Genomic DNA, 27,661 nt, shown 5'->3' with positions numbered 1-27,661 from the left:
CCTTCTGTATTGAACTGTATTGTAATTGTACGCCCCGCTTATGTTGTAAAGCTCTGCGTAAACTGTTGGCGCTGTATAAATCCTGTATAATAATAATAATAATGATAGATACTTCAATAGCAAAAACGTTTTATTGGATCAAGACTGATAAAATCTACTAATTACAAATTTCAGTTTTTATTTGCTATAAAGGGGTAGTTTGGCTTTAAACTGTAACAATGTCTATCCTATAATTTTTTTTATAGAGCTTTTGACATCGTTATTTCTCAGGCTGTAAATAAATGGGTTGATAGTCGGGTTAATGATGGTGAAGACTATACTGATTGTTCGGTCATAAGTTGGTGAGTAGATGGACCTTGGCCGAAAGTACATGAATATTACTACGCTGTAGTAGAGGATGACCATGGTGAGATGAGATGAACAAGTGGTGAAGGTCTTTCTACTTCCTTGGGTTGACTTTAGGGTCAACACTGCTTTGATGATGAATACATAGGACCCAATGATTAAAAGCAGTGGAGTAAAGATGACAATGGAAGTTGCAATTAAGTCAGCTGTTTGCAAAGTGACTGGCAAGTCAGAACAGGATAGAATCATTATGACGGGATAGTCACAGTAGAAGTGTTGGATTACCCAACCACAGAAGAGCTGAGAAGAAGCCAGCCAAATGGTGAATGTAGAGTGGAGGCAAGCAATAATCAAAGAAAAAGCCATCAAACAGATATATGTTCTCTTGTTCATCATCAAAGTGTACTGTAGGGGAAAACAAACTGCACAGTAACGATCAAAGGCCATGATGGTCAACAAAAAACTATCCATGTTGGCCACTAATGTGAAGAGAAAAAGCTGGAAAAAACAGCTTTGGACAGAGATGTGGGTGTCTCCAGACAGGAGACCATACAAGGCCCTGGGGATGATAATGGAGGTAAAACATACATCCAAAAAGGCAAGGTTCCTCATCAAGACATACTTTGGGGTGTGAAGTTGGTGCTGTGACATAAAAAGCACAAAGATGAACAGATTTCCTGTAATGCAGAGGATATACGCAGTCAAAAAGAAGCAGAGGGCAGGCAAAAGAAGATGAGGCAAATCGTTAAATCCCAACAGGACAAAACCAGAAAAAGTCTTATTTTCATGAAGCTCCATATGTATATTAACCAGTTATGTATATGATAAAAACACGTAGATTACTGGATGCAGCACATCTGAAGAAAGTGAAAATTTGTTTTAAAAAAAAAAAGTCAAATAGAAATAACACACAACTAACAAAATAAAGGACGGTCTGGATAAAAGCGCACAGATGTGTCCCAAAGGAAATAAGTGAATGGTATATGTCAACTGTGATTGGTGGGGAAAAAACTCACTGCTGCCATGGTAAAACACATCAGTTTGTGGGAAGTATGAACAGGAGCCAGGCGCTGTGTAGTTCTGTGATAAAAGTAATACACCTTACATGGAGGTGTGCCTTTAATAATTCATATGGTAAAAAATAGATAACCAGCCTGTGGCTTTAAGAAGCCAGGTTCCAAGATGGACGGCCCATCTGCTCAGAGGGAAACAGTGGAGTAGAATGCCTGTCAGTGCAGGGACCACGTGTATCCGATGTCCCAGCGTCCTGGATGACATCACCACGATGTGGAGAGACGGAGGGGGGGAACTCTTGCTGGAGCCGCAGCTTTAGAAGGAAGAGGCCGGTTGCTGGGACAACATGTTTCGCGCAAGAGTTCCCCCCCTCCGTCTCTCCACATCGTGGTGACGTCATCCAGGACGTCATCAAGGACGCTGGGACGTCTAGTACATGTGGTCCCTGCACAGACAGGCATTCTACTCCACTGCTTCCTCTGAGCGGACAGGCCGTCCATCTTGGAACCTGGCTTCTTAAAGCCACAGGCTGGTTATCTATTTTTTACCATATGAATTATTAAAGGCACACCTCCATATAAGGTGTATTACTTTTATCACAAAACTACACAGCGCCTGGCTCCTGTTCATACTTCTAACAAAATAAAGGGACTATGCAGACCAAAGCCGAATACACTGAAGGACAAGTCACACATATGCAATACTTATTGGGCGACCCAATGGAGATAGCTATGTAAGCTTTTGCGAGTGGAGTCACAATAGCCATAGCAATCCACATAGCTTCTATGGGGTCTGGGGGTGGATATGAGTCCCATTAAGGGAGCTGTAGGGAACAATTAAACATAGAAAATGTTTACAAATTACAAATCCAGTACTGTATTTTTAAGATTTGAAAAAGTTGCTGTTGACGCTGACTCTGTACCTCTGGTGACTTTTCCAAACAAGGAGATCTGACATCAGACTTACAGGAGGAAACCGCAGAATCGTTGTCTCTAGTCACAAGTCCCCTTTATAGGCTATGCAGTAAGGGCAATGTGTTCAGCTGCCACTGTAGTGTAGATTTATTGCCCTCTGGTCAACTCGGTCAGCACTGAAATTAACCGCATATGTCTAAAGCAATCTTCTTCAGACTGTGAAAAGCCCAGTGACAAGATAGTTGTTTGCAGTTCTACAAAAAAAGAATTTTAGGAAGTTTTAATTATGTAATAAAATAAAGTATTTAAAAAAATGAACTGCGCTAACAAAAAGTGAAGCAAATGTGGAAACATTTTTTAAAAAATGTGCTTTAATAGTTTTTCAAAAGAAAATATTAATCAAATATTGTATCCATAAATCCAGACAGATTACTAAAAAGTCCACGTGTTAATGTCCTGTATAATGTGTATAAGTGTAATATCACAAGTCAGTTCTCCACCACCAAGATGTAGAGAGTCTAGGATGGAACCACCACCAATGGAAAAGCCCTAACAACTATACATGACCTTCTAAAAAGTAATTTATGGAGCGCATAGGGAGGAGTTACATGCTGACGTCATTGCGTTCCAGTGATCCTGGAAGTGAGGGTGGATTTGCAGTATATGCTGACCGGATAAGGTTTTATTTTATTGTGCAGCTATTCATGTGAATGTAATACTCAGTTTAATGTTTTTAAGATTTTACACTATGTGGGTTGTTTGCTTTCATATCTTCTCATGAGTGCTGCTGGTATGGTGATGGGAGGAGGATTTCTTTGAGGATACCTGATGTTTCAGAAGAGTACCAACAGGAGTGATGTGTCCCTGGTGTTGTCTTTATCCATGAGCTCTATTGTATATGACTTTTAATCTTGGTGGTGGAGAACTGACTTTGGATTGTGTTTTTACGTTTATGCACATTACAGAGGACTTTATCACATGGACCTTTTGGTGATTTATCTGGATTTTGGATACATTATTTTATTAACGTTTGTCTACTCTTGAAACACTATTAGAGCGCATTTGGAAAAAAACATTTCCATACTTGCTTCACTTTGTTTTAGAGCAGCTCATTTACTAAAACACATATTCTCTATGACAAATATCTCATTTTTATTTTAATATTATTATTAATATTATACAGGATTTATATAACACCAACAGTTTGCTCAGCGCTTTACAATATAAAGGGAGACAATACAGCAACAATACAGTTCAATACAAGAGGGTTAGGAGGACCCTGCTCCTTGGAGCTTACAATCTAAGAGGGAGGGACTAGTGGTACAAAAGGTAATAACTGTGGGGGATCGACTGGTAGAAGGAATAGTAGATTCTGTTATTATCTGAAGGCAGGAAAGGCTTCCCTGAAGAGACAGGTTTTCAGAGATCACCTAAAAGTGGGCAGAGTAGGCGATAATCTGATAGATTATGGTAGAAAGTTTTAGAGGATGGGGGAGCCTCTGAAGAAGTCCTGGAGATGAGCTTGTAGGGAGGAGACAAGGGAGCAAGAGAGCAGGAGGTCATGGGAGGAGCGGAGAGGACATTTGGATGATATTTGGAGACAAGGTTGGTGATGTTATTTGGGGCACAGTTATAAATGGTTTTATATGTGATTGTTAATGTTTTGAATTGTATTCGTTGGGCATTGGGAAGCCAGTGGAGGGATTGGCAGAGAAGGGTGAAGGACACTGAGTGGAAGCCAATGGAGGAATAGGGAGAGAGGGGTGGAGGACACTGAGTGGAGGCCAGTGGAGGAATTGGCAGAGAGGGATGGAGGACACTGAATGGAGACCAGTGGAGGGATTGGCAGAGAGGGATGGAGGACACTGAGTGGAAGCCAGTGGAGGGATTGGCAGAGAGGGATGGAGGACACTGAGTGGAGGCCAGTGGAGGGATTGGCAGAGAAGGATGGAGGACACTGAGCGGAGGCCAGTGGAGGGATTGGCAGAGAGGGGTGGAGGACACTGAGCGGAGGCCAGTGGAGGGATTGGCAGAGAGGGGTGGAGGACACTGAGTGGAGGCCAGTGGAGGGATTGGCAGAGAGGGGTGGAGGACACTGAGTGGAAGCCAATGGAGGGATTGGCAGAGAGGGGTGGAGGACACTGAGTGGAAGCCAATGGAGGGATTGGCAGAGAGGGGTGGCAGATATGGAACGGTTAGTGAGGTGGATGAGTCTGGCTGCAGCATTCATGATAGACTGAAGAAGGGATAACCTGCAATGAGGTCTGCCAATGAGGAGGGAGTTACAGTAGTCAAGGTGAGATATAACCAGGGAGGGAAGAAGTTGCTTAGTGGTTTCAGAGGTTTGTATTTTATACAGAAATGCAATGTTTTTGTTTTGTTCTGAATAAAATAAAATATTGTGATGATCATTATGATTATTGCTACTATGACACTTACTGCTAGACGAGTAGTTATCTGGAAAATAGCATTTATGATAAGATCATCACAGCAGGGAGGTTGCCTAGGAGGACCCCATCAAAACGTAGCCATTAGGCCCCATCAGCTGTAGTCCCACCCCTGGCTTCTACATCTTATAAAGAACACTATGCAGCAATGGTTGAATACGGTATAGCATCTATTTACAGTGATGTAAAAAAGTATGTGCCCCTTCTTGAATTTTTATTTTTTTTGCATATTTGTCGCACTTAAAAGATTCTGTGCAATGTAGATGTAATGTGCAATTTAAAACATTCAGAAATTTTGAAAAAATTATTTAAAAAAAGCATCAGGAAGTGTCAGTAGCACCTCCTAAAGGCCTGTCAGCCAACGCTATACCACCCTCTGAAGAGCAACTCACTATGGATTGCTTTTCAGAGGGCACTAAGCATTATTGTCTGTCTGAAAGAGATATTTATGTTTTCATGTGGAAGCTTCATAATTCAGATGATTACCTGTCATTGGCCTGGACACAGTTCATATTGTCTGTAGCACTCTGTAATGCCAGTTTCCGTCCTCCAAGGACTGTACTGCAGTCTTATATGCAACATGTGGGAATGGGAACTGCTCATAGCAATGTGTGACCCTCCACTGGTTTTATAGAACAGACGGGACACAGAGCTTCTTGTCACATCTGACAGTTGGAATCCTCAGAGATCTCAGCATCTCCCACATGGCACAATTATAGCTCCGAGCTGTCAGCTATGCAGGGAAGCTAAATCATTATTTGATTAGGAGAAGAGTGAGTCCTTGTTCTAATACTGACATATAAATCCTAGATTTAGGGATGAGGGTGGGACTTATTGCTATCATGGGTCAAAATTAGTTTGACCTAAAAGTTTCAAGGTTTGCTGCTAGAAGTAATGAATAACCTATGATGCAGCATATTGCCTTTGCCCCAGGTCATCTGAGTTTCAAGAGACAATAATATAAAGGAGTGGATAACTCAGCCCCTTTTCTATAATATTTGGGCTCAGCATCCTTATTGTCACGTACATTGAAACTATGAAGGGGGAACTGGCAATTCTGTTTAAGGAGAATTTTTTGCAATTTGAAATTGGTTCATGTCCCACATGGCAGTGCCCAGCTACCCATGCCTTTAATTGACAATAGCTGGATTAATAGCCCTATAAATGGCCAGAATTGCATAACAAGATTAGTCCCACATCGACTTCAATGGGGTTCACAAATCTCGAACTTCGAGCAAAATTATTTGCAATTTGAACCCCAGCAGCTTCACTCATCTCTATTCATAATAACTAAGTGTAGCACTACCCCTGGAAGAGACACTTGTATTTTTGCCCAGGTTTCCCCTTATTTCACCCCACAGCCAAGCACAGTGTATTTCTTCAACCAAATGCACACACACAATTGCTCGTTGGCCGTGGATAAGGGGGTACCACCAGTCCTCCTGTATGGGGCCCAGGCCAGCAGGCGGTGGCCCAGGCAGCTGGGTGAAGTGGATATGAGCAGGGGAGGTGATGGACACGGCGGGGGCAATTTCTGGATCCGATCCCCTGTATGGCTCTCTCTGCAGCAGCTAAAAGCTGGCTTCTTCTCCTCTCCCTCCCACTGGCTTTCAGCTGCTGCAGAGAAGAGCCATATAGGGAATTGGTTTCAGTAATTGCCCCCCTGCTGCACCTATTGCCCTTCCTGTGCACCATACATTTCCCCCTGCTGCCCAGGGGGGAGGAGCAGCTTTCAGGTTACCCCCCGGAGGAGCCACTTGTATTTTTGCCCAGGTTTTTCCTTACTTCACCCTGCAGCCAGGCACATTGGAACAGTGTATTTCTTCAACCAAATGCACACACACACTTGCTCGTTGTCTTCAATGACCAGTCTAGGGGATATTTGTTTTTGGAGTTTTATTGTAAAACTGGAGATAGGGATGGGGGATTCAGAAGGATACTCCAAAATTAGAACTATTCACACTGAAGTAATTTGGCTGATCTCTTAGTTGGGCATTTTGAAGTCCTGGCTGAAAGCAGATAGCAGACTTCTCTTAGAATTGTAGCAGCAAGTAGTTTAGGAGTGAGCAAAGCCCCTTTCTGCAGTAGTAGTACTTACAGGGCTGAGCTCTTCGGGTACAAGCCAGTTACGACAGACTATGACAGCCCAATGGTAATGTAGCTGAGCAAATTCCTTTTCAGTAGCAACAGTTGGACAAACTCTTCAGTGTTCAGCCAGTGTTCCCTTTTCTCAAACTCACATTGACTATCTAGCACCAGAGGGGCAGCAAAGCACACAAATTCCTCAATGTCAGTACTCACAAGGCCCAAGGACAGAATGGTTGCCTCCTTCCAATCTTCCAAACACATGTTTGCCAAACAGCTCCCCTCAGTCAGCTTACTGTAGAACCAGGGTCACTCTCTCAAACTTTAGGCCCTCAAGTCAACCCACCTGAGGCCGCATGGCAGCAGGTGACAGGTGAGGAAAGTCTGCTTCCAGCGTGGCTTGGTGCAAGCTACTCCCAGGAAAGATGCTGATCATAAATACCACTCCCAGCATGCAATGCGGCCACCCTCCCCTGCAATTGGATGGGACATTATCCATATTCATGTTGTTCATTTGCCCAGCCCCTAGCCATGTTCTGGAAGCCTCTCATAGCTTCCTGAATGCAGGAAGAACTCAAACAAACATCACCAGACCATCATGAGTAAACCTGGCTAGTCAATCACAACACTCTGCTAAGCAGAGAGCCCAATTAGATTTTCCCAACAGCCTCTCTGTTAAGCAGAGAAACACGGTGTCATGGTGTGCCAGGCTTGCTCCTCTCCCTCACTGTAACTTCTCCCCCCTCTCATCCCGTCACGGCTTTTTGAAGCTGAGCCACCCAGGATGAGAGGTGTGACTCTCATCACCCTCCGTCCCCTATCTCTCCCAGCCTGAGGGGGAGAGATAGTCTCCCACTGGGAAGTTCACACCTCCCCAGCCACTCGGCAAGGGAAGGGGTGGGCCCCCCCACCGAGATGTCCGGGCGCAGCAGTCAACCTGAGGCCGCACAGCCCCGACGAGTACAGCGCAGGCAGAAGAGCTTCCCGCGCCTGCACTTGCCAACTGACAAAGGACGTGCTCTTGAGAACGCAGCCCATGTCAAGGGGGTGTGCCTTATTGCCTGGCAACGTGACGCAGGGCCGGCTGTTGCCGGGGCAACCGGGAAGCATCCTGTGTGGCTTTAAAAGGCCGGCACGGGACCAGGCCAGTCTCTTCCTCCTGTGCTGTCCACCGCAGCTGTTCTGTTGGGAGATCCGGGTGGGGACCACACCTCCGCAGCCATCCCCGCTGAGCACTCTGCAGGAGACCCTACTCCTCAAAGGTCAGATTCCACAGCCAGGACTCCGGCTGAGCTGTGCTGAGGTCAGACCCCACAGCCAAAGTCCCGCTGAGTCCCTGTGAGCATGTTGTTGTCCCTAGAAAGCTGTGTGGGAGCTGTGCTGAGGCCAGGCCCCACAGCCAAAGTCCCATTGAGTCCCCGTGAGGCTGATGTTGTCCTTAGAAAGCTGTGTGGGAGCTGTGCTGAGGTCAGGCCCCACAGCCAAAGTCCCACTGAGGCCCCGTGAGCATGACGTTGTCCCTATAAAGCTGTGTGGGAGCTGTTGTCAAGGTCCTACCTTTTCCCTGTGGTTATGTTACTTCATGTGCTGGTGTCCATCTTGGATTCTGCTGTGCATGATGGGAGCCCTTTTATGCCTTCAGGTTTCTGTGGTCCATCCTCCAGAGGGGTGTGGCTGATGACATATAAGCCTGTGGCCCGCACATGCTCTTTGCACTTGTGTCTTGTGTCTTTGTGTCGCTGTTACTCTGTTCTGACTCTCGTGACTCTCCTGGTATCTGATTCGGCTTGTCTTGACTATTCTTTGAATTCTCCTTTGATCTGACCCTCTGTTGCTGAACCCGGCTCGTGACCTGTGATTCTCGTCTGCTGTCCTGTACTGTCCTGTCCTGTTGTTGTTGACCCCGGCTTGTCTGACTACTCTTTTGTCTCTTCCACCAGCTACACGCCATTGGCGGCGGCCATTACCGCAGCTGAGGTGTCTCGGGGGCCGCGACCTGGTTCCTGGCTGCGTCAAGTCCATCCCCACCATCAGGGGCCCTGGTGAAGGGCAGCCTGGGACTTAGACTCCGCGCCCTGAGGGACTTCGGTCTGTGGGTGGTGGTTGTCGTCAGCCAGTGCGTTACATTGTTAGGCCTGCCTGTCCGTTCCTCAGCTCCTGCCCTGACATTACACAAGTGCCATGAACCCTGACGGTGCAGGTACGCCTTCGCTCCCAATGCTAGTCGCCAGACTCGATCAACAGGATCACCTGTTGGATCAGTTCGCTCAGGCGTTGCAAACTCTGCTTGCACGCACCGCGCACCTTACTCCTGGTGTTATTAGGCCGGTTGTCGCTCCGGTGGTCGCTTCCGCTGTTCCGCTTGCTGTGCCTACCGCCGCGGCTGATGCGGCACCCGCGGTGTCCAGAGGTATGACCGGTTCAGCCCCTCTTCCACAGCGCTTTGGGGGTGAGCCGAGTCAGTGTCGTGGGTTCCTCAACCAGGTGGGTATTTATTTTGAATTAATACCCCACGCCTTTCCGTCTGAGAGGTCAAAGGTGGGGTTCCTCATCTCACTACTCTCAGACAAGGCCTTGGCCTGGGCAAATCCCTTATGGGAGAGGAACGACCCGGTGATTCAAGATTTTTCTGGTTTTGTCGATGCCTTCCGTAGGGTATTCGACGTACCGGCTCGTTCCGCCTCGGCGGCCAAGCTGCTCATGACCATGCATCAGGGTTCACGGACCGTGGCCGAGTACGCTATAGAGTTTCGTACCCTGGCGGCAGAGGTTGGTTGGAACAATGAGGCTCTGGTGGCTGCGTTTTCTCAGGGTCTTTCTGACTCATTGAAGGACGAGATTGCAGCTAAGGAACTGCCTGTGGTGTTGGAGGAGCTCATCTCTTTCCTGATCCTGATTGACACCAGGCTCAGGGAGAGGCCTTCACTCAAGGAACGCCTGCGGAGGCCTTCCAATCGACTGGCACCTGCGTTTTCTGTCCCACCCGTTCCTCCCTCTCCTCCCACGCCTCCTGGGGATAGCTTGTCTGGTGGGGAACCCATGCAGCTGGGGTTTGCTCGCCTTTCCGAGGGGGAGCGGGCCGCTCGGCGTCGGGAGGGTCGCTGCCTGTACTGTGGCCTCGGTGGGCACTTTCGGCAGTCTTGTCCGGTCCGTCCGGGAAACGCTCGCACCTGAGATCATGTCGGGGACAGATCTTGGGTGGAGTTTCCTCGTCCCCGGCGTTCCGCAAGGATAAGCCACTGATCACCGTGGTCCTTTCTTGGACAGGGAGCTCGGTGACGGCCCAGGCGTTGGTGGACTCTGGGGCCGGTGGGTTGTTCTTGGACAGCTCGTTTGCTGCGCAGCACTCCATTCCCCTGCAGGCTCGTGCTGCCCCATTGGTTCTCGAAGCAATAGATGGCAGGCCCCTGCAGCCGCCGCAGGTTACCCACGAGACCGTGCCAATAGAGGTAGCCATTGGGGCTGTTCACAGGGAGTTGGCCTGTTTTCAGGTGATTTCTTCCCCACACTATTCGGTGGTTTTGGGGTATCCCTGGCTCCAGAGGCACAATCCTACCTTCAATTGGCAAACAGCCGAGATTCTCTCATGGTCTCCACAGTGTGGGGCCGGGTGCATACGGGGGCCGGTTAAGGTATTGTGTGCCTCCTCAGACTCTGCGTTGCCCACCGACTATGGGGAATACCGGGACGTGTTCGATAAGGTACGCGCTGGTACCTTACCACCGCATCGTCCTTACGACTGCGCCATATCCCTGCAACCCGGGGCCACTCCTCCACGTGGCAGGGTGTACCCTCTATCGGTTGCGGAGAATAAGGTCATGGAGGAGTACGTGGTGGATGCGCTTTCCCGGGGGCACATTCGTAAGTCTACTTCCCCAGCAGGAGCGGGGTTTTTTTTCGTAAAGAAGAAAGGTGGGGAATTGAGGCCCTGCATCGATTATAGGGGTCTCAATCGGATTACCATTAAAAATGCATATCCAATTCCTTTGATTTCTGAGTTATTCGACCGCCTTAAGGGAGCAACGGTCTTTACCAAACTCGACCTTAGGGCGGCGTACAACCTCGTACGGATCAGACAGGGGGATGAGTGGAAGACCGCGTTTAACACCAGAACTGGGCACTACGAATACCTGGTGATGCCCTTCGGATTGTGTAACGCGCCCGCGGTCTTTCAGGAATTCATAAACGATGTCCTTCGTGATTTGTTGCAGCAATGCGTAGTGGTTTACCTGGATGACATCTTGGTTTACTCTACCTCCATGGAGTCCCATGTCCAGGATGTTAAGCAGGTGCTGCAACGATTGCGTGAGAACGGACTCTTTTGTAAACTCGAGAAGTGCGAGTTCCATCGATCCCAGGTTGCCTTTTTGGGCTACATAATTTCCGCGGAGGGATTTTCCATGGACCCTCAGAAGGTTGCGGCAGTTCTGCAGTGGCCTCGTCCCAATGGTCTTCGGCCCATTCAGCGCTTTCTGGGTTTTGCCAACTACTATCGGAAGTTCATCAGGAACTTCTCCACATTGGCAAAGCCTCTCTCTGACCTAACCAAGAAGGGGAGTAACCCTCACGAGTGGCCATCCGAGGCCATCAGAGCTTTCGAGGCTCTGAAAGCTGCCTTTGCTTCGGCTCCGATTCTTTCGCATCCCAATCCTGGGTTGCCCTTCGTCCTCGAAGTTGATGCTTCCGAGACGGGAGTAGGGGCTCTCCTGTCTCAGCGTCGGTCACCCGATGGACCCCTACTTCCCTGCGGGTTCTACTCCAGGAAGCTTTCCTCGGCTGAGTGCAACTACCAGATTGGAGATCGGGAGTTGTTGGTCATCATTCTGGCTCTCAAGGAATGGAGGCACCTGCTTGAGGGTTCCGCGGTTCCGGTCCTCATTCTTACCGATCACAAGAACCTGACTTATCTTTCGGAGGCCAAGAGATTGACACCCCGCCAGGCCAGATGGGCTTTGTTCTTGTCACGCTTCAACTATGTGGTTTCATATTTGCCTGGTTCCAAGAATGTCAGGGCTGATGCGTTATCACGGCAATACTCTGAATTGTCCAGGGAGGACTCTGAGCCAATCTCACTTATACCTCCAGATCAGATCCTGGCTGCCATTCGCACCAGTCTGACCTCTCCCCTTGGGGAGCAGATTTTGGCGGCTCAAACTGATGCTCCTCCCAGGAGGCCGGAGGGTAGATGTTTCGTACCCGAGGGATTGCGCACCCGCCTGCTGCGTACCTACCATAACGCCAAAACTGCCGGGCATCCAGGGAAGAACCAGCTGTGTTGGGTCGTCTCTCGCTTATTCTGGTGGCCAACCCTCCGTGCCGACATTGCCTCTTATGTAGCGGCATGTTCGATCTGTGCCCAGAATAAGTCTCCACGGCATCTCCCTTTGGGTCTTCTGCAACCCATTCCCAATGGGGAGCGTCCTTGGTCACATCTAGGGATGGACTTTATTGTAGACCTCCCGGTGTCTCGGGGTCATACGGTCATCCTCATGATCGTCGATCGGTTTTCCAAGATGTGCCATTGCATTCCACTCAGGAAATTACCCACAGCGCAGGAACTGGCCACGGTCTTTTCCAGGGAGATTTTTCGCCTGCATGGGTTACCTAAGGTGATTGTCTCAGACCGCGGGAGTCAGTTCGTGTCCAGATTCTGGCGTGCCTTCTGCTCCCAGTTGGGTATTAGTCTCTCCTTTTCATCAGCCTACCACCCGCAGTCCAATGGGGCTGCGGAGCGTTCCAATCAGGCCTTAGAACAATTCCTTCGGTGTTATATTTCAGACCATCAGGACGATTGGACCGATCTCCTGCCGTGGGCAGAGTTTGCCAGGAACTCGGCGGTCAACTCCTCCACCGGGATGTCTCCCTTCATGGCCAACTATGGGTTTCAACCCGCGGTATTACCTGAGAGGTTCTCACCACAGGACATTCCGGCTGTGGAGAACCATCTTGCTGCCCTGCGTTCTTCTTGGGGGCAGATCCAGAGGGCCTTGAGGGACTCAGCTCAGCGCCAGAAGTTCCAGGCTGATCGCAGACGGTTGCCCGCTCCTTCATACCAGGTCGGCGATCGGGTGTGGTTGTCTACTCGCAACCTCAATCTTCGGGTGCCCACACCCAAACTGGCTCCCCGTTTTGTCGGTCCTTTCCGCATTCTCCGCAAAGTGAATCCGGTGGCCTATGCACTTGCCCTTCCGTCTGGGATGCGGATCTCCAATATCTTTCATGTTTCCCTGTTGAAACCTCTGATCTGCAATCGCTTCACTACCTCTCTTCCTCGGCCCCGTCCTGTCCGGGTTGACGGTCATGAGGAGTATGAGGTGAGCCGGATCCTGGACTCTCGATTGGTGCGCGGTCAATTACAGTTCCTGGTTCATTGGCGTGGTTATGGTCCCGAGGAGCGTTCCTGGGTTCCTTCCGCGGATGTCCATGCTCCTGCCCTCCTCCGCGCTTTTCATACCCGCTTTCCTCAGAAACCTTTTGTTGAGCCGCGGAGGGGGAGGGGCCCTTGAGGGGGAGGTACTGTCAAGGTCCTACCTTTTCCCTGTGGTTATGTTACTTCATGTGCTGGTGTCCATCTTGGATTCTGCTGTGCATGATGGGAGCCCTTTTATGCCTTCAGGTTTCTGTGGTCCATCCTCCAGAGGGGTGTGGCTGATGACATATAAGCCTGTGGCCCGCACATGCTCTTTGCACTTGTGTCTTGTGTCTTTGTGTCGCTGTTACTCTGTTCTGACTCTCGTGACTCTCCTGGTATCTGATTCGGCTTGTCTTGACTATTCTAAGTATTCTCCTTTGATCTGACCCTCTGTTGCTGAACCCGGCTCGTGACCTGTGATTCTCGTCTGCTGTCCTGTACTGTCCTGTCCTGTTGTTGTTGACCCCGGCTTGTCTGACTACTCTTTTGTCTCTTCCACCAGCTACACGCCATTGGCGGCGGCCATTACCGCAGCTGAGGTGTCTCGGGGGCCGCGACCTGGTTCCTGGCTGCGTCAAGTCCATCCCCACCATCAGGGGCCCTGGTGAAGGGCAGCCTGGGACTTAGACTCCGCGCCCTGAGGGACTTCGGTCTGTGGGTGGTGGTTGTCGTCAGCCAGTGCGTTACATTGTTAGGCCTGCCTGTCCGTTCCTCAGCTCCTGCCCTGACAGCTGTGCTGAGGTCAGACCCCCATCCAAGGTCTAGCTGAGTCCCCGTGAGCCCGCTTACTGGGAGTGTCCCTACAAGCCGTATGTTGCGGAGTGCCATGAACTGTCCTGATTGAGTGTTTTTCATAGCTCAATAAAGCTTTGTGTGTTTCCCATCTTCTTTGTGTGTTCTGTCCTGCCTACGCTTCCGTTACATTGGTGGCAGCGGTGGGATGACTAGAATGCAGAAGAAGATGATAGAGAACGACAACACCCCACAAGTGCCTCCAAGGAGACTCGTTGAGGTCCCCTTGCCGGCACTTGTAAAATGAAGGGGGGAGGAGTTGTCACGGTGTGCCAGGCTTGCTCTTCTCCCTCACTGCAGCTCCCCCCACCTCTCCCCCCCTCTCATCCTGTCATGGCTCTTTGAAGCTGAGCCACCCAGGATGAGAGGTGTGACTCTCGTCACCCTCCATCCCCTATCTCTCCCAGCCTGAGGGGGAGAGATAGTCTCCCGTTGGGAAGTTCACACCTCCCCAGCCACTCAGCCAAGGAAGGGGCAGGCCCCCCCATCGAGATGTCCGGGCCGCAGCAGTCAACCTGACGCCGCACGGCCCTGACGAGTACAGCGCAGGCACAAGGGCTTCCCGCGCCAGCACTCGCCAACAGACAAAGGTCGCGCTCTTGAGAGCACGGCCCGTGTCAAGGGGGCGTGCCTCATTGCCTGACAACGCGGCGCAGGGCCGACTGTTGCCGGGCAACCGGGAAGCGTCCTGTGTGGCTTTAAAAGGCCGGCACGGGACCAGGCCGGTCTCTTCCTACTGTGCTATTCGCCGCAGCTGTTCCGTTGGGAGGTCTGGGTGGGGACCGGGCCTCTGCAGCATCCCCGCTGAGCACTCTGCAGGAGACCCCCCTTCCTCAAAGGTCAGATCCCACAGCCAGGACTCCCGCTGCTGTCCCTGGCAAGCTGGCCGCTGCGAGGGCCCTGTCTACTGATCGCTGCTGTCCCTGGAAAGCTGACCACTGTGAGGATCTCGGTCCACTGACCGCTGCTGTCCCTGGAAAGCTGACCGCTATGAGGGCCCCTGCCTGCTAATCTCTGCTGTCCCTGGAAGGCTGACCGCTGTGAGGGCCGCTGTCCGTTGCTGAGTGTCCCTGGAAGCTGACTGCTGTGAGTGTCCCTGCACACTGCCTGCTACTGAGTGTCTCTGCATGCTGACTGCTGCTGCATGTCCCTGGAAGCTGTCCGTTGCTGAGTGTCCCTGGAAGCTGTCCATTGCCGAGTGTCCCTGGAAGCTGACCGCTGGGAGTGTCCCTGGAAGCTGTCCATTGCTGAGTGCCCCTACAAGCCGCCTGCTGCTGAGTGTCTGCAAGCCACCTACCGTGACTGTCCCTACAAGCCGCATGTTGCGGAGTGCCCTGGACTGTCCCTATTGTGTGCCCAGACTACCCTTGCCATGAATTGCCCCTATCGTGCGCTCAGACTACCCTTACCATGAACTGCCCCTATTGTGCGCTCAGACCACCCTTGTCATGAACTGCCCCTATTGTGCGCTTAGACTACCCTTGTTTAAACTGCCTCATGGCGTGCCCGGAGTATACCTTCCTGGACTGCCCCCCTGAGTGCTTGAGCCCTTGCTACCCGTTAAGTCCCCGCGAGCATGATGTTGCCCCTAGAGAGCTGTGTGGAAGCTGTGCTGGGGTCAGGCCCCACAGCCAAAGTCCCGCTGTGTTCCCGTGAGCAGGTTGTTGTCCCTAGAAAGCTGTGTGGGAGCTGTACTGAGGCCAGGCCCCACAGTCAAAGTCTCGCTGAGGCCCCGTACGCATGACGTTGTCCCTATAAAGCTGTGTGGGAGCTGTGCTGAGGTCAGGCCCCACAGCCAAATTCCTGCTGAGTCCCTTTGAGCATGATGTTGTCCCTTTAAAGCTGTGTGGGAGCTGTGCTGAGGTCAGGCCCCACAGCCAAAATCCCGCTGAGTCCCTGTGAGCATGACGTTGTCCCTATAAAGCTGTGTAGGAGCTGTGCTGAGATCAGGCCCCACAGCCAAAGTCCAGCTGAGTCCCCCATGAGCATGTTGTTGTCCATAGAAAGCTGCGTGGGAGCTGTGCTGAGGCCAGGCCCCACAACCAAAGTCCCGCTGAGTCCCTGTGAGCATGTTGTTGTCCCTAGAAAGCTGTGTGGGAGCTGTACTGAGGCCAGGCCTCACAGCCAAAGTCCCGTTGAGTTCCCGTGAGGCTGATGCTGTCCCTAGAAAGCTGTGTGGGAGCTGTGCTGAGGCCAGGCCCCACAGCCAAAGTCCCATTCAGTCCCCGTGAGGCTGATGTTGTCCCTAGAAAGCTGTGTGGGAGCTGTGCTGAGGTCAGGCCCCACAGCCAAAGTCCCGCTGAGGCCCCGTGAGCATGACGTTGTCCCTATAAAGCTGTGTGGGAGCTGTGCTGAGGTCAGACCCCCATCCAAGGTCTAGCTGAGTCCCCGTGAGCCCGCTTACCATGAGTGTCCCTACAAGCCGTATGTTGCAGAATGCCATGAACTGTCCTGATTGAGTGTCTTTCATGGCTCAATAAAGCTTTGTGTGTTTCCCATCTTCTTTGTGTGTTCTGTCCTGCCTACGCTTCCGTTACACACGGCTATACCTAACCTATACAAATCAGAGCAACTACCTTGGAGGGCGCTACATAGGAATAAGGGCACATTCACACTTTTGTGCGCTTTGCTCATGTAGGATTTTGTTGGAATACAATGTTCATGTATTTTGTACAACAACTACATCAGTATTCAGTAGAGCTATATTCTTCAGCCAGTAGATGGCAGTGTTTATAGGTTTGTAGCGCATCTATGGTATACTCTATGTCTTTTCTCTGAATAAAGTTTCCTGTTTCCTTCTTGCAGTGAAGCAGAAAAGAACATGTGAACTGTGCACTGTCTGTTCTGTAGGGGTATATATAGAATTTCTTGTTCAAATATTTTATTGTAAGGTAACAGGCCAAAGTTACAGTTTCAGTTCAGTAACACTGAGAAAATGCAACAAGGATTACATAATAGTGGGACAGGGTATGAGATCAACAGGGGGAGACCATATAGCAGTATTCGTATCACATACATGTACAATCAGGAGGGATGCAGGAAATCCTGCATCCAGCATAAACCAATACATTGAAATACATACAGTGCTCAACATGCAGATGGGAGTTCTGAGTAACAGATATTGAGAAATGTGCAGTGAAAAATGAGGAATTGGGAAGGTGGGTTTAAGGGGGGAGGAAATGCTAAAGGGGGCAAGAGGGGGTGTCAAGGCTTTGTCCACAGCAGAGGTACTCAGAGACCTGGCTTTCCTGCCAGTACCTTTCATGGCCGCAGAAATGCACACTGGCGAAAATCTCTGTGTATTGGTGCACGGATGCGAGCCAGAACATGCATGCGCACTGGAGCATAGTTACGCACACATTAGCTCAGTTTGGCGCCAGATGGCCTTGATAAGGAAGCCCATCACTCCCTCAAATTGCTGGTTGATCTCTGGCTCCCCAGTACCTTTGTCTGTTTTCCTTTGCTACTGTGATCTGCTGTTACCGACTTGGCTTGTTCCTGGATCTGTCTTCTCTGCCTGACTCCTGAACTGACCCTGGCTTGACTAACGGATATTCGCACCTGCTCTCCTGATCTGACCCAGCTTGGCTAATAGATACTCTCACTTGCTCTTGACCCTGGCTAACCTGTTGACTGTGTCTGCTCCAATCTCCACCCGGCATCTGGCCTTGGCTTTGAAACAACTACTCTGTGGTCCTCTGCTACCCTGAAGGCCTGCATACCTCTCATGGGCGCCCCCTACCTGCAGACACCATTCCATTGCATGAGCTGTGCTCCTGGGTATACCTCTAACAAGCACTCCTACAGGCGACCCATGCTACTTTGGGCCTGACTCCTTCTGTCCCACATCTAGGGGAGTCTTGAACTTAGCTGCAAGGGAAGCCCTCTCTCCATTGGCCTCTAACAACAAGTATGTGATAGGGGGTGAGGAAGAACGAGGGGGACAGGGGGGTACAAAAACTGAGGGGTGGGGGGCATGAAAGAGAATCATGGAGGGATAGAACAAATAGGTAGGGAGGAAAAACATAGGTTGGTAGTGCACAGGAAAGAATCGGGGAAATAGAGATGAATAATGAATAGGCAGAGAAAAGAAAAGAGGGCTGGTAAAGAAAAGTAATATGAGAAGGGGGGATAAAAGTGTAGCCCAGAGGGTAGCCAGGGTTCCATGGTAGAGGAGGGACCTAAGATCATGGTTGATCGTAACATGGAAAAAGTAAGTAAACATCAAAATCGGGTGGCAAGCAGTGCTCCACCTATACAGAATTTCTAACAGTTTTGCATGTCAGCATATTGAACAGTGTGCCGTATGCACTATGAGGTGTGCACCCTAGTGTGCATAGACAATCAGAATATACACAACCACAACACATGCAATAAGAAATGTATGCCTAAAGTAAAAAAAATTATATTGTAGGTTGCAGATGTGTATCAATGGACCATAGAGAATACACTGCTCAAAAAATTGAAGGAAGACTTTGAATACACATCGGATCTCAATGGGGAAAACTCTCCTGTTGAATCTTTATACTGATATGGACTGGGTAATGCATTAGGAACGTAAGGATGCCCCATCATTTGATGGAAATGAAAATGATCAACCTACAGTGGACTGGATTCAAAGACACCCCAAAAATCAAAGTGAAAAAATGATGCAGCAGACTAGTCCATTTTGCTGAAATTTCATTGCAGCAACTCAGAATGGTCCTCAGTAGTTTGTATGGCCCCCATGTGCTTGTATACATGCCTGACAATGTCGGACCATTCTCCTAATGAGACGACCGATGTTGTCCTGGGGTATTTCCTCCCAGATCTGGACCAGGGCATCACTGAGCTCCCGGACAGGCTGAGGTGCAACCTGGTGGTGTCAGATGGACCGAAACATGACAATCCAGAGGTGTTCTATTGGATTTAGATCAGGTGTGCATGGGGGCCATTCAGCCTGGCTGTGCCACGAAGCTTTTGGAGAAGACATAGACAGCATTCCTGCAGCTCCTACAGGAGTAGTGCTGCAACTACATGATCTTCTTCTGATCTTCTAGCTTTAGGTCTTAAGCATTTTTGACCCCAGTAAACTCCTTAAAAATGAGCAAACATGCATAAAAAAATTAGGTGAAAATGCACATATTGTATGTTTCTTTCCCTGGAAATTAGCTTTCCATTTCCTAAAAATAAATTAAAAACCCTCAAGCCTCAGACACCCACAAAATTGCATGTGCAAACCCTAAAATAATAAAAGCCTGTAAAACAGCCAAGGACGCTCAGCTCAAGTGTAATGCGGGCTCTGGTATTTTGGGCATCTATTTATGAAGCTTTATAAAGCTGTAACAAAACTCATACTACTAATCTACACATGTGATAGAGTGGATGCAACTATATTAGTATCTGTTTACAGTACATCATAGAACACTGCAGAAATAACTCACCTGCTAAAGTATGTGAAAAAGGTAAATAGCTTTTACAATTTTGGATAGAGTAGTAAATATCTAAAGCATATTAAGGCTTTTATTGATATATATGTCCCATCAAAGAGATTTCTTTTTACCCCCTGTCTTGTACACACAAAAGAAGGTGAGAAGAAACCTTTCCAAAGTGAAAGCTGTCACCAGAACAATTCTCCACTTTGAATGATTTCTGCTCTATTCCTGTTCTGGTGACAAAAAATAAATAAAATAAAACCTCATACATGGTTATAACCCTCAACAGACATGCTCAAAAAAAATGTGTTTTGTTTTGGATCTATTCATTAGTTTATTAATTTTGTTTTGTTTTCCAATGGATTTGAAGTATTCTGATTTAATTTGACTCAAATTTGAATTGAAAATATCAAATTGACCAGAATTCATTGTGAAGAATAGCTGGTTCCATTCTATGCAAAATTAAGAATATCTTGTTTAGTTTTACTCTGTTCTTTTCTATTCTGTTCTGTTTTACTCTCTTCTTTTCTATTCTGTTCTGTTTTGCTCTCTTCTTTTCTATCCTATTCTTTGTGGAATTTGAATTTCAGAAGACAGCTACACTCAATTTTTTTATTCTTTTCTATTCTATCAAGAGGAAATAAGCAATAGTTAGCAATATGTTTATATTTCAAATTTGTTTTCAAATTTGATTCAAATTTTGGCAGAAATTTTGTTTCCTTATTCAGTATTCATTTAAATTTGTTAAAATTGTAATTCGTCTGAATAATAAAAATTTCATCTGAATTTCTATTCAGAACTAAATGAACTGCACGTCTAGTATTCAAAACTGAAAAAGGTTTTACCTTTAGATACATTTTAAATAATGCAAGTAGTTTTTTAATAATGCAATGGTAGGCATCAGCAACATTAGTTGGAAATCTGTGATGGACGATGGAACACCGCTCACATAACCAAATGTAAAAATTCCTTACAAGACACAATGGACACTTCAAAGGTAATAAATGTTTAATAAATCAAGACAGATAAAACATGCTTATTACAAATTATTTGCCAGAAAGGTATAATTTAGCCTTAAACTGTAACAATGTTTATCCTAGAATTTTTTCATAGCATTTTTGACCTCCTTATTTCTCAGGCTGTAAATAAATGGGTTAAGTGTCGGGTTAATGATGCTAAAGACTATACTGATGGCTCGATCGTAGGTCGGTGAGTAGATGGAGCTTGGTCGGAAGTACATGAATATTACTGTGCTATAGAGGAGGATAACCATGGTGAGATGAGATGAGCAAGTGGGGAAGGCCTTCTTACTTCCTTGGGATGACTTTAGAATCAACACTGCTCTGATGATGAGTACATAGGACCCAAGGATTAAAAGCACTGGTGCAAAGATGATGATAGAACTTTCAATGTAGTCAACTTTCTGCCAGGTGTCTGATAAGCCAGAGCAAGATAGCATGAGTATGACGGGATAGTCACAGAAGAAGTGTTGGATTACCCAATTACAGAAGAGCTGAGAAGAAGTCAGCCAAGTATAGAAAGTAGAGTGGAGGCAAACAATAATCCAATAAAAAGCCACCAGACAGATACAGTTGTGTCCAAAATTATTCAACCCCCAATGCTGTAAAGGGGTTTAGGGACTATAGTGTACATTTGGAATTGTATTCAGAATCAAATCCTACAAGGACGTTGTAACTACCCAAATGCAACTAAAATGACATCAATTGTTTATGTAATACAGTAGTAAATGGTTCTTATGTGGTTTCTTCATTGCCACAATTATTCAACCCCTTAAAGACTACCACTCTGAAGAACAGAGGTTCATACAGGTGCTTTCCATCAGGTATTGAAAACACCTGTGGATGTCACCGAGCAGCAATCAAGCATAATAAGCACCAATTAGGCAGCTTTAAAATGACTGTGATACTCAGCTCCTTCTAGACATTTACTGGTGTGGTTACAAACATGGTGAAGGCAAGAGAATGGTCCAGGAAGACAAGAGAAGAGGTGATTTCTCTTCACAGGAAGGGCAATGGCTATAAGAAGATTGCAAAGATGTTAAACATACCAAGAGACACCTTAGGAAGCATCATTCGCAAATTCAAGGCAAAGGGCACTGTTGAAACGCTACCTGGTCGTGGCAGAAAGAAGATGCTGACTTCGACTGCTGTGCGCTACCTGAAGCGTAGAGTGGAGAGAAGTCCCCGTGTGACTGCTGAGGAACTGAGAAAAGATTTGTCAGATGTGGGTACAGAAGTTTCAGCCCAGACAATAAGACGCACACTGCGTAATGAAGGCCTCCGTGCCAGAACTCCCAGGCGTACCCCCTTGCTGTCTCCAAAGAATAAGAAGAGTCGACTGCAGTATGCCAAAAGCCATGTGGACAAACCACAAAAGTTGTGGGATAGTGTTCTGTGGACTGATGAAACAAAATTAGAACTGTTTGGGCCCATGGATCAACGCTATGTTTGGAGGAGGAAGAACAAGGCCTATGATGAAAAGAACACCTTGCCTACTGTGAAGCATGGTGGAGGGTCAATCATGCTTTGGGGCTGTTTTGCTTCTGCAGGTACAGGGAAGCTTCAGCGTGTGCAAGGTACCATGAATTCTCTTCAGTACCAGGAGATATTGGATGGAAACGTGATGCAGTCCGTCACACACCTGAGGCTTGGGAGACGTTGGACCTTTCAACAGGACAATGATCCCAAGCATACCTCCAAGTCCACTAGAGCATGGTTGCAGAGGAAAGGCTGGAACATTTTGGAGTGGCCATCGCAGTCACCAGACTTAAATCCGATTGAGAACCTCTGGTGGGACTTAAAGAAAGCAGTTGCAGTGCGCAAGCCTAAGAATGTGACTGAACTGGAGGCCTTTGCCCATGAAGAATGGGCGAAGATACCCGTAGATCGCTGCAAGACACTTGTGTCAAGCTATGCTTCACGTTTAAAAGCTGTTATAACTGTAAAAGGATGCTGTACTAAGTACTAAGATTGAATGTCACTTGGGGGTTGAATAAAACTGATAATGCTGTGAGCACAGAAAAGACATTTGTGGTTATTTCATTATAACTGTTATGTTATATTTGTCTGACCTACAAGTGCCTCTTTAATGTAAATGTAAGCAAGATGACTGAATGATCAAAAGCAATGTCAAACTGGCCAAAACACTCAATTTCAGTGGGGGTTGAATAATTTTGGACACAACTGTACAAGTTCTCCTGTTCATAATTAAAAGGTACCGTAGGGGAAAACAAACTGCACAGCAGCGATCAATGGCCATGATAGTCAACAAGAAGCCATCCATGTTACCTGCTACCATCAAGAGAAAAAGCTGGAAAAGCAGTCATGGGTGGAGATGTGGGTTTCTCCAGACTATACAAGGCTATACAAACCCCTGGGGCTGATAATGGAGGTAAACCTTACATCCACAAAGGCAAGGTTCTCCATCAAGATGTACATTGGAGTGTGAAGCTGGCTCTATAAAACATTAAGCATGAAGATGAACAGGTTTCCTGCAATACAGATTACATACGCAGAGAAGAAGAAGCAGAGGAGAAGAATAAGAAGATGAGGTGTATCGGAAAATCCCAACAGGACAAAGCCAGAGAAAGTCTTATTTTCATGCAGCTCCATATGAATACTAGCCAGTTATGTATGTGATGAAAACAAGAAGATTACTGGATGCAGAACATCTAAAAAAAAGTGAAAATGTGTTTTGAAAAAAATTAAGGCAAATGGGCATAACACACAACTAACAAAATAAAGGGACTATACAGACCAAGATCAATACAAGCAAGGACAAGTCATACATATGTTTATTGAGCGACCCAATAGCGACTTTTTCAAGTTGCTTAACAACAGTCATAGCAAATCCCAAAGCTTCTAGGGGGGCCTGGAGATGGAAGCAGGCCCATTAAGGAAGCTGTTAACCCTTTGAGGACCAAGGGACGTATTTGTCCCATGTTTGTAATTGCGTGTATCATCTGATTAAGAACTTAAAACTCTTTTTTTTTTTTGGTTTGAGTCAAAATATTAGTTCTTATCAAAAAACAACAAATGGATCTAGCTTTTTGCCAATTATTTCATGAAATGGCTTAGTTACAGCAACTGAAGTGTACGAACTTTAAAAACAAGAAAACTGATTCTTTTGGCGTTCCAAAACCTTACGGTCCTCAAAGGGTTAAGGCTAAATAAACAGAATATTTGCCTGCATGTGAAAATAGCATAAATCCATTACTGTATTCCTGAGGTTTGAAGAAGTTGCTGTTGACATTGACCCTGTACCTATTTTAACATTTCCAAACAAGAAGAGCTGACATCAGGCACATAGGAGGAAACTTCAGAACTGTTGTCACTTGTTACAGATCACCTTTGCAGACTTTGTAGTAAGAGCAAATTGCTAAACTGCCTTTGTAGTGTAGCTTCCAGCTGCTTCATTGAAAGCCATACAGGGAGATTGGTGCTTGTGACTGCTCCCACCCCAATCATCCATTGGACTTCCCTTTCTATCTGGGCCCCTCTGTGTGCTCCTCAGTGCCCAGCCCCTCCCCCCATCCTCTGCACCAATAGGAGATTCCTTCCTTCCTCTCTTCACTTCCCTTCCTCTCCCTTCCTTCCTCCCTTCCTTCCCCTCCCTTCCTTCCTCCCTTCCATTCTTTCCCTTCCTCCCTCTCCTTCCTTCTTTCCCTCCTTCCTCTCCTTCCTTCATCCCCTTCCTTCCCCCCTCCCCCCTCCTTCCTTCCTTCCTTCCTTCCTTCCTCTCATTCCTTTCCTCCTTCCTTCCTCCACTTCTTTCCCCCCTTCCTTCCTCCCTTCCTTCCTTCCTTCCTTCCTTGCTTCCTTCCTCCCTTGCTTCCTTCCTTCCTCTCCTTCCTCCCCTCCTTTCTTCCCCCCCTTCTGTCCCTTCCTTCCTCCCCTTCCTTCCATCCTCCCCTCCTTTCTCCCCCCCCTTCCTTCCATCTCTTCCTTCTATCCTTCCTTCCTTCATTCCTCCCCTCCTTCCTCCCCCCTTCCTTCCTTCCATCCTTTCCTTCTAGCCTTCCTTCCTCCTCTTCCTTCCACTCCTCTTCCCCCCCTTCCTTCTATCTCTTCCTTCTATCATTTCTTCCTCCCCTTCCTTCCTCCCCACCTTCCTCCACCCCTTCCTTCTTTCCGTCCCTCCTTCTATCCTTCCTTCCTCCCCTTCCTTCCTTCCTTCCTTCCTTCCTTCCTTCCTTCCTTCCTTCCTTCCTTCCTTCCTTCCTTCCTTCCTTCTTTCCTTCCTTCCTCCCCTTCCTTCCCTCCTCTCCCCTCCTTCCTTCTTTCCCTCCTTCATCCCCTTCCTTCCCTTTCTTCCTCCTCCCTCCTTCCTTTCTTCTGTCCCTTCCTTCAACCCCTTCCTTCCCCCCTTCCTTCCTCCCCTTCCTTCCTCCCTCGCTTCCTTCCTTCCTCTCCTTCCTCCCCCCCTTCCTTCCTCCCTTGCTTCCTTCCTTCCTCTCCTTCTTCCCCTCCTTTCTTCCTCCCCTTTCTTCTATCCTTCCTTCCCTTACTTCCTTCCTTCCTCCCCTCCTTCCTCCCCCCTTCCTTCCGTACTTTCCTTCTAGCCTTCCTTCCTCCCCTTCCTTCAACTCCCCCCCCCCCCTTCCTTCCATCTCTTCCTTCTATCATTTCTTCCTCCACTTCCTTCCTTCCTCCACCCCTTCCTTCTTTCCGTCCCTCCTTCTATCCTTCCTTCCTCCCTTCCTTCCTTCCTTCCTTCCTTCCTTCCTTCCTCCCTTGCTTCCTTCCTTCCTCTTCTTCCTCCCCTCCTTTCTCCCCCCACTTCCTTCCACCTCTTCCTTCTATCCTTTCTTCCTCCCCTTCCTTCCTTCCTTCCTTCCTTCCTTCCTTCCTTCCTTCCTCCCCTCCTGCCTCCCCTTCCTTCCCTCCTCCCCCCTCCTTCCTTCTTTCCCTCCTTCCTCTCCTTCCTTCATCCCCTTCCTTCCCTTTCTTTCTCCCCCTCCTTCCTTCCTTCCGTCCCTTCCTTCATCCCCTTCCTTCCCTCCTTCCTTCCTCCCATTCCTTCCCTCCTTCCTTCCTCCATTTCTTTCCCCCCTTCCTTCCCTCATTCCTTCCTCCCTCGCTTCCTTCCTTCCGTCCCTTCCTTTCTCCCCCCCCTTCCTTCCGTCCCTTCCTTCCTTCCTTCCTCCCTCGCTTCCTTCCTTCCTCTACTTCCTCCCCCTCCCTTTCTCCCTTGCTTCCTTCCTTCCTCTCCTTCCTCCGCTCCCCCCCCTTCAGTCCCTTCCTTCCTCCCCTTCCTTCGTTCCTTCCTCCCCTTCCTTCCTCCCCTCCTTTCTCCCCCCTTCCTTCCATCTCTTCCTTCTATCCTTTCTTCCTCCCCTTCCTTCCCTTCCTTCCTTCCTTCCTCCCCCCTTCCTTCCATCCTTTCCTTCTAGCCTTCCTTCCTCCCCTTCCTTCCACTCCTCTCCCCCCCCCTTCCTTCCATCTCTTCCTTCTATCATTTCTTCCTCCCCTTCCTTCCTTCCTTCCTTCCTTCCTTCCTTCCTCCCCACCTTCCTTCTTTCCGTCCCTCCTTCTATCCTTCCTTCCTCCCCTTCCTTCCTTCCTTCCTTCCTTCCTCCCCTTCCTTCCCCCTTCTTCCTTCTTTCCCTCCTTCCTTCATCCCCTTCCTTCCCTTTCTTCCTCCCCCCTCCTTCCTTTCTTCTGTCCCTTCCTTCATCCCCTTCCTTCCTCCCCTTCCTTCCTCCCTCCCTCACTTCCTTCCTCCCCTTCCTTCCTCCCCTCCTTATGTCCCTTCCTTCCTCCCCTTCCTTCCTTCCTCCCTTGCTTCCTTCCTCCCCTTCCTTCCTCCCCGCCTTTCTCCCCCCCTCCCTTCCATCTCTTCCTTCTATCCTTTATTCCTCCCCACCTTCCTCCTCTTCCTTCCCTCCTCCCCCCTCCTTCCTTCTTTACCTCCTTCCTTCATCCCCTTCCTTCCCTCTCCTTCCTTCATCCCCTTCCTTCCTTCCCTCCTTCCTTCCTCCCATCCTTCCCTCCTTCCTTCCTTCACTTCTTTCCCCCCTTCCTTCCTCCCCTTCCTTCCCTCTCATTCCTTCCTCCCTCGCTTCCTCTCCTTCCTCCCCTTCCTTTCCCCCCCCTTCCTTCCTCCCTCGCTTCCTTCCTCTCCTTCCTTCCTCCCCTCCTTTCTCCCCCCCTTCCTTCCATCTCTTCCTTCTATCCTTTCTTCCTTCCCTTCCTTCCTTCCTTCCTTTCTTCATTCCTCCCCTCCTTCCTCCCCCCTTCCTTCCTTCCGTCCTTTCCTTCTAGCCTTCCTTCCTCCCCTTCCTTCCTCTCCTCCCCCCCCCCCCCCTCCTTCCATCTCTTCCTTCTATCATTTCTTCGACCCATTCCTTCCTTCCTCCCCACCTTCCTCCACCCCTTCCTTCTTTCCTTCCTTCCTTCCTCCCTTGCTTCCTTCCTTCCTCTCCTTTCTCCCCCCCCTTCCGTCCCTTCCTTCCTCCCCCCTTTCATTCCATCTCTTCCTTCTATCCTTTCTTCCTCCCCTTCCTTCCTTCCTCCCCCCTTCCGTCCTTTCCTTCTAGCCTTCCTTCCTGCCCTTCCTTCCACTCCTCTTCCCCCCCCCTTCCTTCCATCTCTTCCTTCTATCATTTCTTCCTCCCCTTCCTTCCTTCCTTCCTTCCTTCCTCCCCACCTTCCTCCACCCCTTCCTTCTTTCCGTCCCTCCTTCTATCCTTCCTTCCTCCCCTTCTTTCCCCCTTCCTTCCTTCCTCCCCTTCCTTCCCTCCTCCCCCCTCATTCCTTCTTTCCCTCCTTCATCCTCTTCCTTCCCTTTCTTTCTCCCCCCTCCTTCCTTCCTTCCGTCCCTTCCTTCATCCCCTTCCTTCCCTCCTTCCTTCCTCCCATTCCTTCCCTCCTTCCTTCCTCCACTTCTTTCCCCCCTTCCTTCCCTCATTCCTTCCTCCCTCGCTTCCTTCCTTCCGTCCCTTCCTTTCTCCCCCCCCTTCCTTCCGTCCCTTCCTTCCTTCCTTCCTCCCTCGCTTCCTTCCTTCCTCTACTTCCTCCCTTCCTTTCTCCCTTGCTTCCTTCCTTCCTCTCCTTCCTCCGCTCCTTTCTCCCCCCCCTTCAGTCCCTTCCTTCCTCCCCTTCCTTCGTTCCTTCCTCCCCTTCCTTCCTCCCCTCCTTTCTCCCCCCCTTCCTTCCATCTCTTCCTTCTATCCTTTCTTCCTCCCCTTCCTTCCCTTCCTTCCTTCCTTCCTCCCCC

At 48.8% G+C, this 27,661-nt stretch overlaps 1 pseudogene; it reads right to left on the bottom strand.

The window, feature by feature from the left end:
* Positions 1–222: 222 nt before the first annotated feature.
* LOC149436160 (olfactory receptor 2AP1-like) lies at positions 223–23,055 on the bottom strand (annotated as a pseudogene).
* Positions 23,056–27,661: the final 4,606 nt, after the last annotated feature.

The sequence above is a fragment of the Staurois parvus genome, unplaced genomic scaffold (assembly GCF_062004578.1).
Source record: "Staurois parvus isolate SC_StPar_1 unplaced genomic scaffold, SC_StPar_1.0 ptg001411l, whole genome shotgun sequence".
Lineage (NCBI taxonomy): Eukaryota > Metazoa > Chordata > Amphibia > Anura > Ranidae > Staurois > Staurois parvus.
This window is presented reverse-complemented; position numbering and strand designations above follow the sequence as displayed.